The sequence below is a fragment of the Calidris pugnax genome, unplaced genomic scaffold, assembly GCF_001431845.1.
Source record: "Calidris pugnax isolate Ruff unplaced genomic scaffold, ASM143184v1 scaffold1, whole genome shotgun sequence".
In the NCBI taxonomy this organism is placed as follows: domain Eukaryota; kingdom Metazoa; phylum Chordata; class Aves; order Charadriiformes; family Scolopacidae; genus Calidris; species Calidris pugnax.
The window spans coordinates 778426-796698 of NW_015090800.1; positions in this window are offsets into that span (position 1 = coordinate 778426).

Genomic DNA, 18273 nt, shown 5'->3' on the forward strand with positions numbered 1-18273 from the left:
AGGCCAGTGAGAGACAAGCATGAAGCTTAGGTATCAGTTAAGCTTTTTTAAATTCCAAAAGTAGAAGTTAGTGGAAGGATACAGAGTCTTCAGTAGCAAAGAAAGTACATTTGAACAAAATACAGAACTTCAAGTTGGAGGTTAACTTTATAAAACACTTCTGGTGGGGAATCTTCATTTGTATTTCACAACAGCACCTAATACAGAAAAATCCCATTCCCAACTGGAAGATTCTAGTCACTGTAACGTTACATATATTGCAGTAGGACTGAATGCAATGGCATTCTTTATTAGACAGCATTTAAACCGAAAATATAGATCTAACTGTAGATGCTGTCATAATTTATAAAGTAATTTATGATCTACTGAATAACTATAACCCAGTATTTCTACACACAAATTCAGATGATCTGGGACTAGTCTCCTGGGAAAGTGATTCCCAAGAAGCAAAGGTAGTAGCTACAGAGTATAAGTGACTTCAGTAAGAGTTGGGTGTATTACTATTCCCACAGTTTTCAAATCAGCCTGCGCTCATAAGTCTGTCTTATTTCTGTCTTATGCTTTGATTCAAACAAAGCAAAAGCAACAACTCACATGCACAAACAAGAAAGAGATGTTTCACCTAAACACTAGGCACTTTCAGGCACATTCAGCATAAAGTTTCTGTTTTAAGTTTGTTGTAGCATTTGGTTTTTCAAAACCACCTTCATTGCACTAACATACAGGTCACATGTTCCATTTTCTTTCAGATGAACAGAATTGAATCAGTTTTCCAGAGCAAAGAGTCATTATTATGAACTTAAAATTTCCTTCCCACAAATACTCTCCCTAGTTCCTTTCAGTGACCATTGCAGTCAATCCCTGTAATGTACTTACAACATGAGTGAGGGAAATTTAATGAATATATGACTTTATTCACTTAATATGAACCTCAGATAGAGCTGGAGTTAATTTCCTAGCTGTGAAGGTCTAGTCTAATAACTTTCTCTGCCAGCTATGAGAACACGAACTTCATAAAATCTGACATACAACAGTTGTTACTCAAAAGTCAACTTTAACAACAGTTACCACAACACAGGATCCATGAAAACAAGGGGCTTTTCCATTTCTGAATGTGACATGGAGAAATGCATGTAAGGACAGAATTTTACAGTTTGAACTTCAAAGAAAAGAATGCCTTTATGCAATACACATCTTAAACCTGTATTGTTCTTCATCTTCAAATATATGTGGTTTCTTTCTTCAAATCATAAAAATGATTTTTCCATTAAAATAGTCTAATTTCCCAAGAAATATCCCCCAGAATATCACTTCAGACGTTTAACAGTTCCTCCATGAAGTAATCTGTGCAATGTCCAGTACCAAATAGACTGGAGCTACAATCAACTTTTCTCTTTTTAATTGCAGTAAGTGAAGTACCAACATCCTGACAATAGACTGTTACAAAGAGGTTTCCAATAGACCATTAGTATAAACAAACACTGTAGGTTAAGTTTATATGGCATGAATTTACTCCAGTGGCTGTGGAGTAACTTAAAACTTAAAGTAGTTTGGGACAGCTCTCCACTACTCCAAATTAATAGGATTGTAAAATATCAGACCATAACAGGTACATCTGCAGATAGATGATTAAATCTCACCTGTTTTATATAACAGCTCAGGTGTCCAGCGTGTTACTAGGGACTGAGGAAAAGACTAGGTTCTCATCAAAAATGCTCTTTCACTACCTTTCATGGCTTCTAAACTGTACTGGTCCATGAACATGTGCCAGAAAAAAAAAAAAAAAAAAAAAAGCTTTCCAATCTGGATTTGAGGAATAATTTGATAGATGCAAAATTTTAAAGAAAACTATAAATAAATATTATCAAATATCTTGCTCTAGAAGTATAGCTTTTTTCACCATATTCTCTTAATCTTGGTAATTTTTCTTCTTTCCCCAGATGAATTGACTGTTTTTTCTGGCCGGTACACATTCCTCTGAGGTTGGATCAATATATTGTGTTAGACAACCTCATAAGATTTCCTGGTTTCCTGAACAATTTATCACTCCACAGTACGCAACTGAGATTTTCCTAAATCGTTACACACTGTTAGCAGTGATCAAGAGTTATTGATGTTTGAAACTAGAGTCAATGGTTTACATGAAGACAGATCACTCTCTCAGACCACTTCTTAACAGTTGGAGATGATATCCATAACTCTTTCTATTAGAATTCACTTTAGTCCAGGCAGGAGTCTCAGCTGACAATATCCAGATCTGAATATGTCTTGCTCCTAAACCTCTTACCTATAAACAAGCCATTTAATAAGAAAACACTGCAATAAAAGCTTTGAAACACATCGGCAGGATGGTTTGGGAGCATCTGGAAGACTGTACACCAATTATTTAATACCTTTCGGAAATACTAAATACACCAACAGAGCAGGTGGTGCAAAACAAGAGTATTAATGAAAAGGCTATGACAGCAATTATACATAGGCTGTGTCCTTAATATAGGTATAACCCAGCAGTGTGAAGGGATGTGTGTGTTGAGCTGGAGCTACTAGCACATGCTACCAACCAGCAGCTGTTTTGAACCAAAATATCATGATGGACTTGGCATTTCAGGTCTGGCTCCCAGACAGGACAGTAATTCTAACGGGTGGGACTTCTGCAACATACAGAAAGTAAATTGGAACAGCAGGTTATTCCAGTGAGTAAAGAGGCAAGCACTGATGTGGCCTTAACCACTGTTAGAGACACCCAAAGCAATATATAAAATGGTGAAAAAAAGTCCTTCTTGATGAATGCTACGGCTATGGAGGAGTTCACTTCATAATCAAACAAAAGCCACTCCTGAGAGGTTGGTTTTGGTTGCCAATTGGTATAAATAAAAAGATTGGTTGTATTGATCTGCCAGGTATATTCCTGAACACTTCCAGAGGCATTTAATAGACCACTTAGGCTGAGAGATAACAGCTGGAAAACATCCTCCTAAACAGTATTGTAGTTAATGGTCAAAAAAGCCGCTGTGAAATTAGGCAGTGATGAATTTTATGGTACAGAAGATAAAGTATTCTATAATACCATCATTATAAAAGCAAAAAAAACTGTGAAAAGAGCAAATTCTATCAACATAACAGGAAAAACAGAGACAAGAGCATGATTTTTTTTTTTTTTTTTACACAGATCCATGTACATGCTTCAGTTCTGGTGGTTCAGCCTCTATAGATAATCGTTCCCTTTTTCATTTTAAATGCTCACCAGCCAATAACAACAGTAGCAGTTTAGATTTCTGATGCTCCACAGTTAACTTTGCCGAATCTCCTTTTTCTTAATCCAATTTCATCCTCTCAAAAATCAATTAAGCAAGCACTCACATCTTTTAATCCAATTTTATCCCCTCAAAAATCAATTAAGCAAGCACTCACATCTGTACAAGGAAATTTTACCCAAGCCTAAACAGAGTTTATTTGATTGTAAACATTAGAATTTGTATTACTTAAGTCTGGCTACTATAAGAGGTAAAAGTAGGTTACTCTCAGAGGTGAGTGGCAGAGAAAAATGGTACCGAGGGACAAAAAGAACTGAAATCGCTCATAAGAGGTAAGGAGGGATGGAAAGGAAGAGTTTTGAGGCTAGAGCCAAAAAGCTCTATATAAAGAGCTTTTTGGTATAAAGCTTTTCTGACGGTACAAGTTTAGAACTTCAGCAAAGAACTGGCAAAATTTGAATTCAAGACCTGACTTCCTTAAAAAAAGGACACTTCCCCAGCTGGGGCAGTAATATTGATGATCTTCATGACCTGGTCTGAGATCAGTAAATAAACACCAGCATATACAGCTATTGCCAACAGTAAATTAGAGTTATTATTGCAGCATGACAGCTGGCATTTTTAGTATCCAAAATCAGATTAATTTTTAAGAATCTGACCTGTACAATAACACACAAAACAATTACTGAGCTACATTTCAGGAATGTGCCAGGTCCCTAAATATAGGTCTTTACTTGCTATCCTCAGCATATAAAACAGCCTCCCTATGACATTCTTCAGCTCCCATATCAAGACCCATCTTTTTTCATGTGGCCAGAGATTTCACCTCTCCTCTCTTATACCACAGTATCAGGGGTACTTATTAGTAGTAGTAGGGATACTTATAGTAGTAGAAAAGGCACTTCTTATGCCTCTGTTTCCATCCTCAGTCTTTCTACTATAAGGAGGTCAACTTATCAAGGATCTAAAGGATCTCCAGGTATTTTACAGACTCAAACAAAGAAGGATGTAGAACTTACATGAACTCCAGTTCTCTAAAGGTCAAGTATGCTAACGTTTCCGGGCAAATAAATTCAGTTTGTGTCTAAAGAACTTAGTGCTCACAGCCAACAGTTTCTGCATCTACATCTTCAAAATTCACATTGGTGTTAAATTTGCTTTTATCAAATCTTGAGCTAATACATTATGGCAAAGAAGAATCAAATAACTTTATGAAATTCCTAGCTACACACTTTTGAAAAGCCTACTGCCTCTGCTTATAAGTAAAAATGCTACCCTTAAGCAAATAGGGTGAGTGCCATAGGAAACAGTAGGTATTCCCACAGCTAGCAATTTCTAGGACTGAAAGGTACATAGTTCCCCTACATTGAATCATCTCATGATATTTACTATATTTACTACAAGCATAAAGAAACTCCGTTTGACATACCACATAAAAATTGGCACTTCAAGAATCACACAATAGCATGCAGAACCCCCAAAATTGACCACACATACCGGTTAAGAAAATTCCACATACACAAAACCTCACATAGCAAGTTGCAAGAAGTACTGAAAAATTGCCAGAATGAAATGTGCAACTTCCACGTACTCTATTAGGCAAGGTAATTTTGATTAATTCTTCCAGTGTTTGAACAAAAATTCAACATTTCAACCTCAGATAAGACTGCAGGTCAAAAGAAAATTCTATCATCGCACTTCCTCTGAAAATGTTCCTTGAACACATTTTGCAGAAATGAAAAAGTTACAATTTTTCACATGGTATTTACGATATTTTCTCCTTTTGTCCTCACTCATTGTCTTTCTTTTTTAAAGAAAGCTGTTTAGAAGCAACGTTAAAAAGTTTGTTTTGATATGTTTCAATGGTGCTGATGGGAATAAAAAAAAAAAACAATCATTATATTTAATAAATATTTTGGGCTGCCATTTAAGAGCGAATGTTTTTCCAGTCAGTTACAGTTATTTGTGATTATATTATAAACTTCAATTTCTCATATGTTTTAGACCAATTGTATAAGCAATTTCTTTGTCTACCTAAAATTCTAATGTGCTGTTTTCAGCTTGTTACACGAGTATGTTCCAATAAGAGGAACTCTTCCTCCAAAATGGATGTTTGAGAAGCTTGAAGACTTAGACTGTGTGTTTCCTCGTGGCTTTTAGCTCATCACATTCAATCCATAATAGGAAAAAACGTTTTTAGTAACATCAGAAATTAATAGAATGGAAGGATGTGATTGACAGCTCTAGTGACCCATATTCTTTACTATTCACAGCAGAAGGGTTGTATAAACACCTGTAAGAGCTTGTCTAATATTAGGAAATGGCTCTAACTAATAACTTGGCACTAGCTCGCCATATGGCCATTCTTATTTCATAATAAACCTGCCTTCACACTATTTAATTTAATCTATATCCAAAACTAGTGTGAGCTAAAATGTAAGACAAGCATCTATGTGAAAGTTATTGCAGAATAATGATTCTGACCCCAGATCATACCTTGATTTATTTTTAAAATTATTTCCTCCAAAGACAAGCCCTAATATGAGATCCATCACTGTATTTTTCAACTGAGACCAAGCCAAGCCAGCTGCAGAACCAAAAAAGGAATTCAGCCTCAAAAGGCCCTTAGGCGCCTCTGCTAAAAATGCCAGCATTTTAAAATTTTAGCATTTAAAAATGCCAAAAATCTGATTCTCTTCCCCTTCTCCCCACAGATTCCGATGAGTTGCACGTCCCTCCCATGAGCTCTTCCACTGATCTCAAAGGACTACCTGTAGTCCACTGTGAATCCGAGGCAAGATATAAAAAGCAGTTTATTTTCACTTAAAACCTAGGTGGGGTGCAAGAGTCCCTCTTGCACCCAAACCTTGCTGTCAGGAGGTGGGAAACGGACATAACCCTGACTATGCTTCATGGCACGCATCAGCCTGCAGACCTGGACCCATGACATTATCTTTTCTGTATCAACTACTCCATAGGAACCAGTTTTTTTCATTGTAACGCTTAGGGTTGCTGTGGCAAGGTTATGATTGAGGAGATGTCTCATACCTCAGTCTGTGCAACAGCATAAATCTCTTCAAACCTGATCACAAGAAAAGGAAATTTGGGGCAGGAATTTTGTAATACGGACCAGTGGCACCATAGCATGGTTTCTTGAGTACATCTATATGGGTATGTGGGGAAGGGTGCTATTTTAAAAGGCAAGTGTTCCAGATAATTTGCCACTCTTGGCAATTTTTATTTTAACTACTTGCACTTAAGAAATACCTTTGATGCAATGCCTCATTATCCATGTACCAGAACATCTCTTTTCCTGGCAGCATTTTAGAAAAAAACAAAGTTTAAAAAAAAAAAAAACACAACAAAACCCAAACAAAAAACCAAATAAACGACCTCTGATAACTTCAGTGAAATGGTATGTTCTTATAAATAATTCCCTCTTAATATATCAGTCTAATGAATATGCACAAAGACTTGGCATATCTATTTTCTCCTTTTTAAGTCACATTGACCACAAGGCACAAATGTGTTCAGCTGTAATTAGGAGAAATGCTGTGGTCCAATATCCATGACACCTCCTAGAACCACAGGAGACTCATCTGTTCACTGCTTCACAGACTGCCAGAACATTTCACAACATAAGATCAACGAGCAGCACAGGAAAAGTTCATCCAAGAAAATGTCCTTGATGCGTCTTTGATGCTATTTGCAGGGTACTATTTATTTTTGGACTATTGGAACATTTTTCACAAATAAGCTTTTTACAATAGAAATAATATTTTAACTTCTAAATGCACATAATCATACCTAGTTATTATATATATAAGGTTTAAAAATAAAGCCTAGTGGTCAAAGATGAAGAAAGATGTCTCCAGAAGCGCAGTGAAGTTCTTCTCACAAGTTAGAACTTGCTACCATTTAAACAAGTTGTATAGCCTCACACTACCTTAAAATGAACCCTATCTAGTGAAAACTCAGGTCACAGCAGCTCATGAGCCAAATTCACTCTGAAAAATATTATTTAAACCAAGTAGCCTTGATACCATATTCACAACAGCTCATTAGTCTTTGTTGTGTTATGCCGCAAAGTTTTCCAACCACAATAATGAAAAAGTAAAAACCAATAAACTATTATGAACAAAAAAGTGTCCTAGAATGCAATCAAAACCATGGTAACATAATAACGAAGCCTAATAAGGGCATTCAAAATCATCACTTGAATTTATTTTCTCACGTATTTCTGACATATTAAAGACTAATTCTCTTTTTCTCTCTTAATTTTCTAAGTACAAACATGCATTGGTAAATCATATTCACATATGAAACGTGAATATTATCATGTCTTATCATAGAAATAGTTCTCCTGCAACATGAACATGGTTTTACTCTATCAAAACCATGTATTCAAGACTTATGGATTGCAAGGCTAGGAAACACAGAAATTCTAGTTTATGTCTTAGGCCTTAGACTTCTTGGATGAAACTCTTATATCAAGTCCAATACTTCTGATTGCACTTCCCATTAAAGAATCTTCACTATTCATTTGGTGTTTAAATAACCTTTGCACCTTTGCTCTTAACATATGTACTCCATAACCAATTTAAGAAGACTTTTTTCTTCTTTACAATTTTGTGATAACTTTGCCTGCTAAGTTCAAGAACCTGTCATTGTTTTCCCACCATTCAAGCACTCGTACCAAGAACAAGCCATTTCTTTTTCACAAGTTACAAATATCTTAATTCTTTCATTGCAAAGCAAAGTATGAATCATCACTGTGATCTTCTCCCCTCCGTTCTTTTTACTCCAGTGTCTTGCCCACCTTGCATGTAACAGGTATATCTTAGAGAACGCACAACATACTTTAAATTCCCAGTTTTAGAGATACTTTTTATCAGTGAAGCCCATCTTTTCCCTCAATCTACCCAGTCAGGGTGTTGCTACAGCTAAATATATGAATCTGTGTATTCTAATTCAACTGAAAGGTGTTAGTCAGCAGCAGATGTTCAAACTATGAACATACATAATTCACCATCAATATCCTTAATTCTTAGCAGAATTTAGTAACATTAAGGGTTTCGTTTCCCTGTTGAGCTTGGATGCTATATTCAGATTCACAATGTCATCGACTAATTAGTTGGTCCAAAGGATACACCATTCTCCACTATTTTTCCCTTTTCTTCCTCCATGCTCAATAAAGAAAAATAAACAAATCTGAGAAAAGCTATCCACGCGGTCTTGTAGCTGTTTTTCACTGGCTACATGAACAGAAGAACTCATGCATATTTTCCTCCATTGATCATCTGACTCTTAATTTTTTGACCAGTAGTAAAATAGTTAATATTGACATTTAAAGCAGATATTTACATTTATTCCAGATGACATAATTTCCAGACCAACTGATTCATACTACCTCTCATTTGCAGGCAGATGTGAGAACTTCTGTCATTATTTTCAGTTTTCACCAAACTAAATTACTAAAGACTTTCAGTAAGGGAGGCAAAAAGGGAGAAAATAGAAAAGGAGAATCTAAAAGCAAAATGGCAATTCAAGTAAGAAATCAGATCCTACTAATCTCAAATGATTACTCATTTTCAAATTAAAATCTCAGATATCGGTCGTATCTGTTTTACTTCCTTTTTCACCTCTAAATAAACGTGCAGACAATAAACGAATGTGATGTGGCCTGTCACATCCATCACCCTCAGGACTATGTCAGGAACAGACCTGGAGACCACATCCTGAGTTCCTCTCTTTCCAGTTCTGGGAAAATTCCCATTAGAATTTAGATTCTGCATCCTCAGTTCAAGTTTCAGTCATCTGTTTTCAACACAAGTGTATACTCAACAAGCTTCTCTTTGCTTCTTGGCAGTCTGTTTCCTCTGAATCTGAAGTCATGTCAGGTTTATGACATCATACTAATTTCCACAGTGACAGCATGCCATGGCAAAAACACGGCCTTATAAATTTCACTGAAGGAACAAACAGAAGAACCTGGCCAGGGGGAGAAGGAGATGCCAATTTGGCAAAAAATCCACGTGAAAAACCTACATCTTAACTCACTTTTTAACAATCTTCAAGTTCAGATTTGAATTGTAAGGCTTAGTACCTAAAGTAGCATGCCTGAAGTAGCAAAGAGAGAACAGAAGTATTGGGGAAAAAAGAAAAATTACTTTTGATCAACACTACATCTGTGTCATCACTCCACTGTGAAAATTTTCCTTGAAGTCAAGCAACTGGCATGTGTAATCCTCTGAAGATACATCATCGGCAACACAAAAACAACCTGTACTTGGTTCCTACCAGGCACAGCCAAGAGATTATTTTTTTTTTATAATTTATTTATGTTTAAAATTGTCAGCAGATGTTCCAAAGTAGGGTAGAATAGTCCACCCATTATAAGTACACTCAGTCACCTCTAACAGCCTTCCTGATCAGCTCCATCTCCTGAAGTCTAAGACAGTAGAGCATAAACGCACTCTGGGAAACTTTCCATATTCCCAAAACAGTGAGTCATTCAACAGTTGTTTTAAACAGGATCTGAAAGGGTGCCACCAGCAACACTAAGGTCATCTCCGAGTGCACACTAATGAAACACACAGAAAAAAGCACAGACGTTTTCAGCAGATTGTTTAATATTTCTTGACATCTCAGTACTTATATGGCCCTCACAACTTTAAAATGAATGTCTCAAAATCATTAATGGATTTTACCCTCACATCACCCCTGAAAAATTGAGTTACCTCCATTTTGCAAACGGAAAACTAAACTCAGGAGTAGTTAAAAAAAGAATTTCTTTAAAGCTACAGAAAGGCTACAATGAATTAAAATGTAGTCACAGATCTCTTGAATCTTGTGCTTTGAAACCTTATGAAAGCATGATAAAAGGTGAGATGATGCTTGTCTGAAAATATTCAGCTTCCAGAAGGAAAAAAACCTGCAATCTGGCCATATTTTTATAAATATGTACATTCTATGAATATTGATGGCCTCTTTTTTTTTATATATAAAACTTTGTATATTAATGAAAATTATTCTGTGCCTAACCCAGGACAAGATAACCATGACACTATTGTAGAGCATACCAGATATCTGTTTGGTTTGCCACTGATCACCCTTACTACAAGATCACAAAAAGTCCCAGTCCTGTTGGGTTTCAGCTCATGTTGTCCAAGTCTTTATAAGAAAGAGACAGACTTTGCCCAGGGAACTCACAGTCAAAGTACAGAAGGTTTAGGGTCAGTCCTGCCTTCAGGCCATGGCATGTATTCAGTTCACTATCTTCTCAACTGCTGAGCAGTCACAGCATGGCCTCAAAGTTTGGTTTCCTATTTCTGGTGTTACAAAGTCTCCCATAGTATTAAAATCACTGCCACGTTTTGTTCAAAAACTTCTAGCAAAAATGAGTTAAAAAAAAGAAGAAAAAGTAACAGCAGGTGTCTTTTTCATGATGTGTGATTTATTCTTTTTTTTTTTGAGACCCATTCTCTCATAAAAATGAAACCAAAAACTGTGTTTACACTAAGGAGAGTTCCAGAATTTAAATACAAAATGGTATCAGGCAAATTAATATCACTTCATGGAGCTTTCACAGAATATCTGCTGGGCATGGGATGACAAGGTCAGTAATGCTGGGGAGACACCTAGGAGCTTTGATTCTCTTCACCTACCTGTTGCTAACCAGTTATGGTCCTCTTGGTTCACATTCATCTTGGCCAGTTAAGCCATCTAAAAATCAAGCCCCTGGGATGCTGCTATCAATCCCAGGAGGAAAAAAAAAAAAAAAGTTAGAATATTCAAGGAGCAATTCTTCTCATTGTAGAAGACTATTTCAAGATAGACCAGAAGAATGGCTACCTAGTTGTTCGTTTCTGTGACAGTTTGACAGCAGATTGATGACCTATTTGGACTGTAGCTTTTAGGCAGCTAATCTGAGGTTTGATCAATCCCTTCCTCAGAAATTAGGGGGAGATGGAAGAAGCATATTCTAATCTGGCTAACCTGTCTGACAACTTCTTTCTGGTTCCAGCAGTAACCCTTTTCAACCAGAGATAGGAGACAAAAAAAAAAAAACCACAGAGGACTGTAATAATCTGATTTAAATCTTCACATGAGAGATGCCTGGATCCACATCTATTTTTTGAAAATTTATTGTCCGTACTAGGAGTTAGAGAATGATTGCCATAACCAATGACACGTATGACAGTACCTTGGGCAAATCATTAAAATTTGCCTGGAAAGACAAGAATAAGCGTCACTGAAACTTGGGAATTCAAAGCAATTCAGCCTCATTTCATTTTTAGCCTTAGTAAGCTTGAATATTTCTCTGAGCTTCCAAACTTTACTAGAAAATTGTTGCTCTTACCCTTTGACAAGTACAAGAAAAGGCTGCTGACACAGGATTGCCCAGTCAGTTTTTGGTGTCCTACTACTGGTTTCCACGGAACAAACCGCCGATTTTAGGACTCGGAGACATGGGCGCGCTTGCAGGTGGTTCGCCCCTCACCTGTGGAAGGACGAGATAAAGGAGATGAAGTTAGTCGGTCGCTGTGATTGAAGATACCCATGAGAAAATAGGGAGGTTTGCTGGGGAGCCAGGCGAGCCAGGGATGCCCGGAGCGGCGGGTCCAGGGCGCCCTCTCGTGGCCCCGCCTGGTACCGGGCTGCCTAGGCATCAGGTATACCCAGGTTAAAACCCGGGGCTGGGGAAAAGGTGACTCACTGGAACTGCAAGCAAAATACAAGAAGTTTGTTAACTAAAGGTCTTTAGAAACAGATCTCAACAAACCTTTCCAAGATTACAGTGAGCGATGTTAAGGCAGCAGAGTGGTTGTCAACCGAAGTCACGTGCAAAACTCTGCTTAATAGCAGCCTCAACAGGTTGGAACCTGTTTCAGTTTCCCAGCGTTACAATGCATACAAACAGAATTAGCTTAAAGAAAGGTAGGATCTGATATATATCTTTAGATGCAGTGCTGAGGGACATGGTGTAGGGGAGGACTTTGTAGAGTAGGATAGATGGTTGGACTCGATGATCCCAAGGGTCTCTTCCAACCTAGACGATTCTATGATTCTATATGCACTAATCAAGTATGCTTATTTGCCACCAGGAGAACTTACGTTTACTTCCCCTAGCAACAGTAATAAGAACAGATGGGCTACAAGGATGCGATGTTCCCATTTTCAGGTTGGAAACACGCAGAAAACCTAAAGCTGGACAGGCCAAATCCCAGAGATCATGCAATTCTCTCTTGGAATTGAAAGACACCTCCCACCAGTCTGCACTGAGGATCCAGAGAGGAAATTGAGCTTTGCAAAATAAGAAATGAGGACCTGGCAACTGTTATTAGTGATGACTGCAGAACACAGAGCTCCAAGCTCAATGTTTCAAGAGACAGAATCAGCATGCTTCTGTCTCAACCATACTATCTCTTCACAAGAACTCAATGTCTTAACTCGCACATGATCGAAGACCTTCGTGTGTGTGTGTGTCCATAGGAACACTTCTTAAGTCACACAATTGCTTGACTCACCAAAGCAAATCAAAAGAATTAGAGCAGAAAAGCCATCATGAACAAGCTAGAGGCTCAACAGGAGTATATGGTTTTTTAAATACTGTGCTAGCTTTCTGCTATTTCTTTGGAGAACATAATGCTTTCATTTGATTTAATTACTTCCTCACAAAAATCACTTGCATGGAACCAAACAGCAAGAATGGGAACAGGGTTTGTATGGCCAACAAACCTCAAGTGCCTAACATCACATGTCATACTGCCACAAAGGGTACCCTGACAAAACCCCATTACTCCCATTTTCAGGGCATGTGGGAAGCAACACCACGCTGGCTTGTTCACAAAATGTAGATCTGGTTTATATGACTATCCACGTCCGTGACAGATTCCTGTAATTGTGTAAACAGATTGGAAAAGACATCTCCCTGCCTTTGACTCTCTCTCGCATAACACCACTCAATTAAAAACGGCCTGGTATCAAACCTCCACATTGTTTTTAAAGGTAATTTGTCTACCATTTCTGCTGTGAAGTCCTGAGGATGGGGGGGAAAAAACAAAACAATACAATACAAAACAGAAATAGCCTTCTGCAGAGTTGCAGTGGTGTTGAGGACTCTGAAGAACTACTACACAGCTGATATTTCCACCAGGTCTTCTCAGACACCCTACAGATGACCCCCAGCTACCAATTATCCCTTTTCACATTTTTAGTAATAGGCAGCCAAATATGCATGGCTAGATCGTACATAACTTTTCAACCCTTCCAACCCTATCTTGGTTATTAATCAGATACACAAAAATGACAGGGTGGTTCTCATCACCAAAGCATCAGCAATGTCTGCACTAGTGGAACCTGTAGACTGTTCACCCTTTACGCTCCAGTCATCGTATTTTCACTTTTCTCTTTGTAATCACAGAAAAAAGTATCTGTTCAATCCTTCCACCTTTCCTTTAAAAAACTTCCTATGATTTTGCTGGCATCACAGAACTGTAGTACACCTCTAACTTAATCTAATGCTAAAAAAAATATCTCATGAGATACGAATAACATCTTGACATTAATCTAATGCTAAAAAATATATCTCATGAGATACGAATAACATCTTGACCCAGTGAAATTATGTTTGACAATAAAAAATTATATAATCAGGATTAGGTCTGTATGTGGTTTGGTCCGAGAGAGGTCTCTGGAGAAAGATCTTTGATTTTGGGTTTGACACATCCCTGAGGGGAATGAGTAGATTGAATAGACTCTGCCCAGGGTTCCTGGCAGACTGAGGAAAGGGGATGGAGAAGGTTAGGACTTGCAGAGGGGGTGCCTTCTGTCACCACTGCAATATGCCTCTGGCTAGACAAACATTAGGATAAGGTTTTTAAGGAGCAGGCTGACTTCAGGGAGTTTGAGTTGGCTGTCAGAAAGCACGAGACACTCCTGATATTTTCTGTTGCTCATTCAGACCCAGTGAAATTATGTTTGACAATAAAAAATTATATAATCAGGATTAGGTCTGTATGTGGTTTGGTCCGAGAGAGGTCTCTGGAGAAAGATCTTTGATTTTGGGTTTGACACATCCCTGAGGGGAATGAGTAGATTGAATAGACTCTGCCCAGGGTTCCTGGCAGACTGAGGAAAGGGGATGGAGAAGGTTAGGACTTGCAGAGGGGGTGCCTTCTGTCACCACTGCAATATGCCTCTGGCTAGACAAACATTAGGATAAGGTTTTTAAGGAGCAGGCTGACTTCAGGGAGTTTGAGTTGGCTGTCAGAAAGCACGAGACACTCCTGATATTTTCTGTTGCTCATTCAGCAGCAAGTGACATCTGTTCCTGTCATTATCGCGTTAATTCAGAGATTCAGTGTGTTCTCTAATTGTAAAATTAATTTTAATAAGTTAGAGCCCCTATGCATGCACACTACTGGTCCAAAGGAGTAGGCTTTTCTATTCTATCTTCAAATGAAGGATATTGTAGATATTGTCTGAGGTTATTAGTACCTGCATAAGCATGGACTTTAAGTATTTGGATAACATTAAATCCTTGATGTGCTTAGTTATCAATCTGATCTCCTTATGTCCCCATTTTATAAGAATTACATTTGGTTAGTGTGTCCCTTCTGTTTCCTCCATGCTCCAATCGCATGGTACTAGGACAGATGTTTAAGTAATTGGGTGGATGTTTATTAGGGGATTTTTTAGATAAAGCCTTAAGTCACGGAGGAATAGGACATTAAGCAGCTTATTCACTTCTGCAAACATTTAGTGACTTATGGTCATAGAGGTGGGAGTCACTGCAAAAATCAGAGCCATTTTAGCAAAAGCATGAGAAAAGTATCAAGAAAGAAAAATGTGTCTGTTTTTTTTGTTTAAAAAATAAACCTTTTTTTAATAAGAAAATATTATCTATTTTATTATAAAGTTCTCAGTGCAAAAAAGACTTCCTCTCTCTTCCACAAACTGTAACAAAACTCCCTGTGAGGTATACAGATGACAGACTAAAGAATAAATGAGCTTAGGTCCAATTCAAACTGATAAATACTAGAAAACTTTTGCCTCAGTACACTGACATGTTGGAGATCAAAATTTTTCCAACAAATTTGGCTTCTTCACCTGCTTACATCCCATCTCACTTCGGCCCAAGGTGCACCTGATGGACTGAATTCCATTCCAGGCATATCACTGCAGGCTTCAGAGAAATTTCATTGTCCCGCTGTTGAGGGGAAGGAAAACTACCTGTATTCAGTGTACGGTCACTGTCACGACAAACTGGAGCTCACAGCAGCTCTGAGCTGTAGTTTACAAGCAGAAACATTGGTGGAAGAAGGCAAAAGGATGCTGAAAAGAGATCCTGATGATTTAGTCTTGGGCAACTACAGATATTCATTAAGCTTTCTAAAATGAACACTGGGGGTCGGGGGGGCAAGAATACTGCCAGAAGGAATTCTGTCTTAAATTTTTCCAGTTACTAACCAATGCCATATTACCTGGCAACCAGTACGCTCCCAGCAATTGTCTCCCCTATGGAAAACAAGTTAGCATGGCTCTGCTGGAGTCAGTGAAACCAGTTTACACCAGGGAAGAGTTACACTGGCAGCTTCTTCCAACCCATTAACTTCCTCATTTCTTCCATATTCCCTTTGTCCTTCCTTCCTTTCTTTTCTCCCTCCATCCATTTTTTTTCTTGGGGAAGGAAAAGAGGAAGGATTTTCCTTTGACTGATCTGGTCTTGGGATCAGTCAAAGCACACTGACACACAACACAAAAGCCCCATGTGTAGACCACTGCACCCATACAGCAAGAAGAAGGATAGTAGTAGAAAAGTTGCTTCTGGCTTTTCCTAAAGGCCTGGAATCTACTGCAATCACCACCAAAACAAGTATCACAATTACTCCTGTGCAATGGCTCTCAACACATGTGTGGAAAGCTAGCACTATCCCAAATTACCAGTGCTCACGGTATCAATGAAAGTCTTATGTTCTTTTCCCCTTAGAGCCACAGTTCTTGAAAACAAGTAATTACTTAACGATCTTTTATTTTCTTAATGAAAGCTAAGTTGCAAGCCCTTCTGCTTGTGGAGAACAGCTTGAAAATGGGACTTAAGGGAATTTTAAAGGCTTTATAAAAATACCCTCAAAATGCAAATAAAAAGAAACAAAAGAGTTTATTATTGTTGTTTTAATTTTTAAGCCTTAAAACTGAGCACGAAGGCATCTCTGCAAAAAGAAATAAAGTGCTAAAACTACAAATGCTAACAGGAGGCATCATATAAATAAGATTTTAATCCTATTAGGACTGTATAGAAGTGTTTTCAAAGCTTTCAAAGCTTTGTGTTGTCCACAACTACATTTTGCACAGGAAGCATCCACACCCCTGCCAAGTTGCAACAACAAACTTAGTGTTGCTGCACCTTCCCCACAAGAGTTGCAGTCTTATCCACAACCTCCTCTACAGAGACCTTTTCTCTCTCTGAAGGCATCACAGCCTACAATTCTCAGGTTGTTTTCATGCCATCTCCAACAGGAGATATTGAGGTATGAAGTACCCTGATTAATGGAGCCCCGAGCAACAAAAGAGGTCATAAAAAACAAGTCTTAAGTGGTGCCCTGAAACAATGCAACAACTTAGAGGCATTAACAAGCCGACCTAAAATAAACCAAGGATTTCAGGATGACTTGACAAAAAAGTTGTTTTTTTTTTACCTTTGGCAAAACTGATGCATTTCCACAGAAAAATATCAATTTTTTTGTAACCACAAATGTCTGTCAAATCATTTCAACAGAAAAGTTTCCAACCAATGCTAATCATTAGACACTTGAAAACGTACCCCAAAATGTCCTTTGTTTTAGTGTACATCTGCAGCCAATCAACAGACTAATTTGAAACAAAAGAAGTCCATATACAGTTGGAAAAACAAAAAGACCAGCCAAACTGAATAGTTGCCAAGAACATAGCCTTGAGAGAACAATCTGAATGACACCAAGATATGTTGTTCTACACTAATCGCGGGAGAACCTCTTTTGATTGTGATTAATTTCTGCACTGTATCATACTTTAACACTCTACCACAGTTTTGTAACATTTAGGACTACCTAAACCTATGACCACCCAACTCTATCTGCCTCTCTACTAGATCAAGATTTATGGTTCAAGGATTGATCAGGCACACACTGGAAATGAGACCACTGCAAACCCCTATCTAATGTGTCCTGCCCAACATTCTGTTTCAAAGAATGGTTAGTCTAGCAAAAACTCCCAACAAGACTCCACATGAATTTCTGTCAGTCAATCAACAGCTCACTTGCTTTGCTATTCAACTTCTTTTTGTCTTGGAAATCCTTGCTGATATTGCTGTTCTGTACTAGTTCATAAAGAGCCCAAGAATGGGCATGGGAAGACAGAATATAACACTGAGAAAAATCGAACACAATTTTTTAACTACAGTGGGGATCCTTCCCTTTTGGCTGTAATAGGGAAAAAAAATATGCTGCGTCTGGAGATGTTCCACTTCTCAGCCTCATAATCCCCATGTGAATTGAAATAATTTCATACATAACCTATGGCACAAATAATTCAAAATCAAAAGAAAAGAAAGCAGCACCTGACCTAGAAAGGAAGCAGCCTTTATTTTCAACTAACTTCTAATGACAGTCTAAATGCTTTTAAAGTCATGAAATGCAAATTGAACCGCACAATGGAGTAAAAGTTACATTCAACATCCTAAAATGCTAGTTATGAAAATGTAAATGTCTTCCAAGAAAAAGAGGCCATTGTTTGAAAAAATAACCAAACAACATAGAATATCCCTTGTGGGAGTTCAAAATTTCTTCCTTGCTCATGTCATTCTAGCAAAACAGAAATCAGCTTAACTAATAAGTAAAATGATTGGCAGTCTCTTTTCTTTTCCAAATACACCAAAGATATGAAAACAAATGGGAAAATTTCAACCAACCTAGTTAGGAAGGAGGAAGATGAGAATATGTGAAGTATCTGAAGCTGCAGCTGTATCTTGGGTATA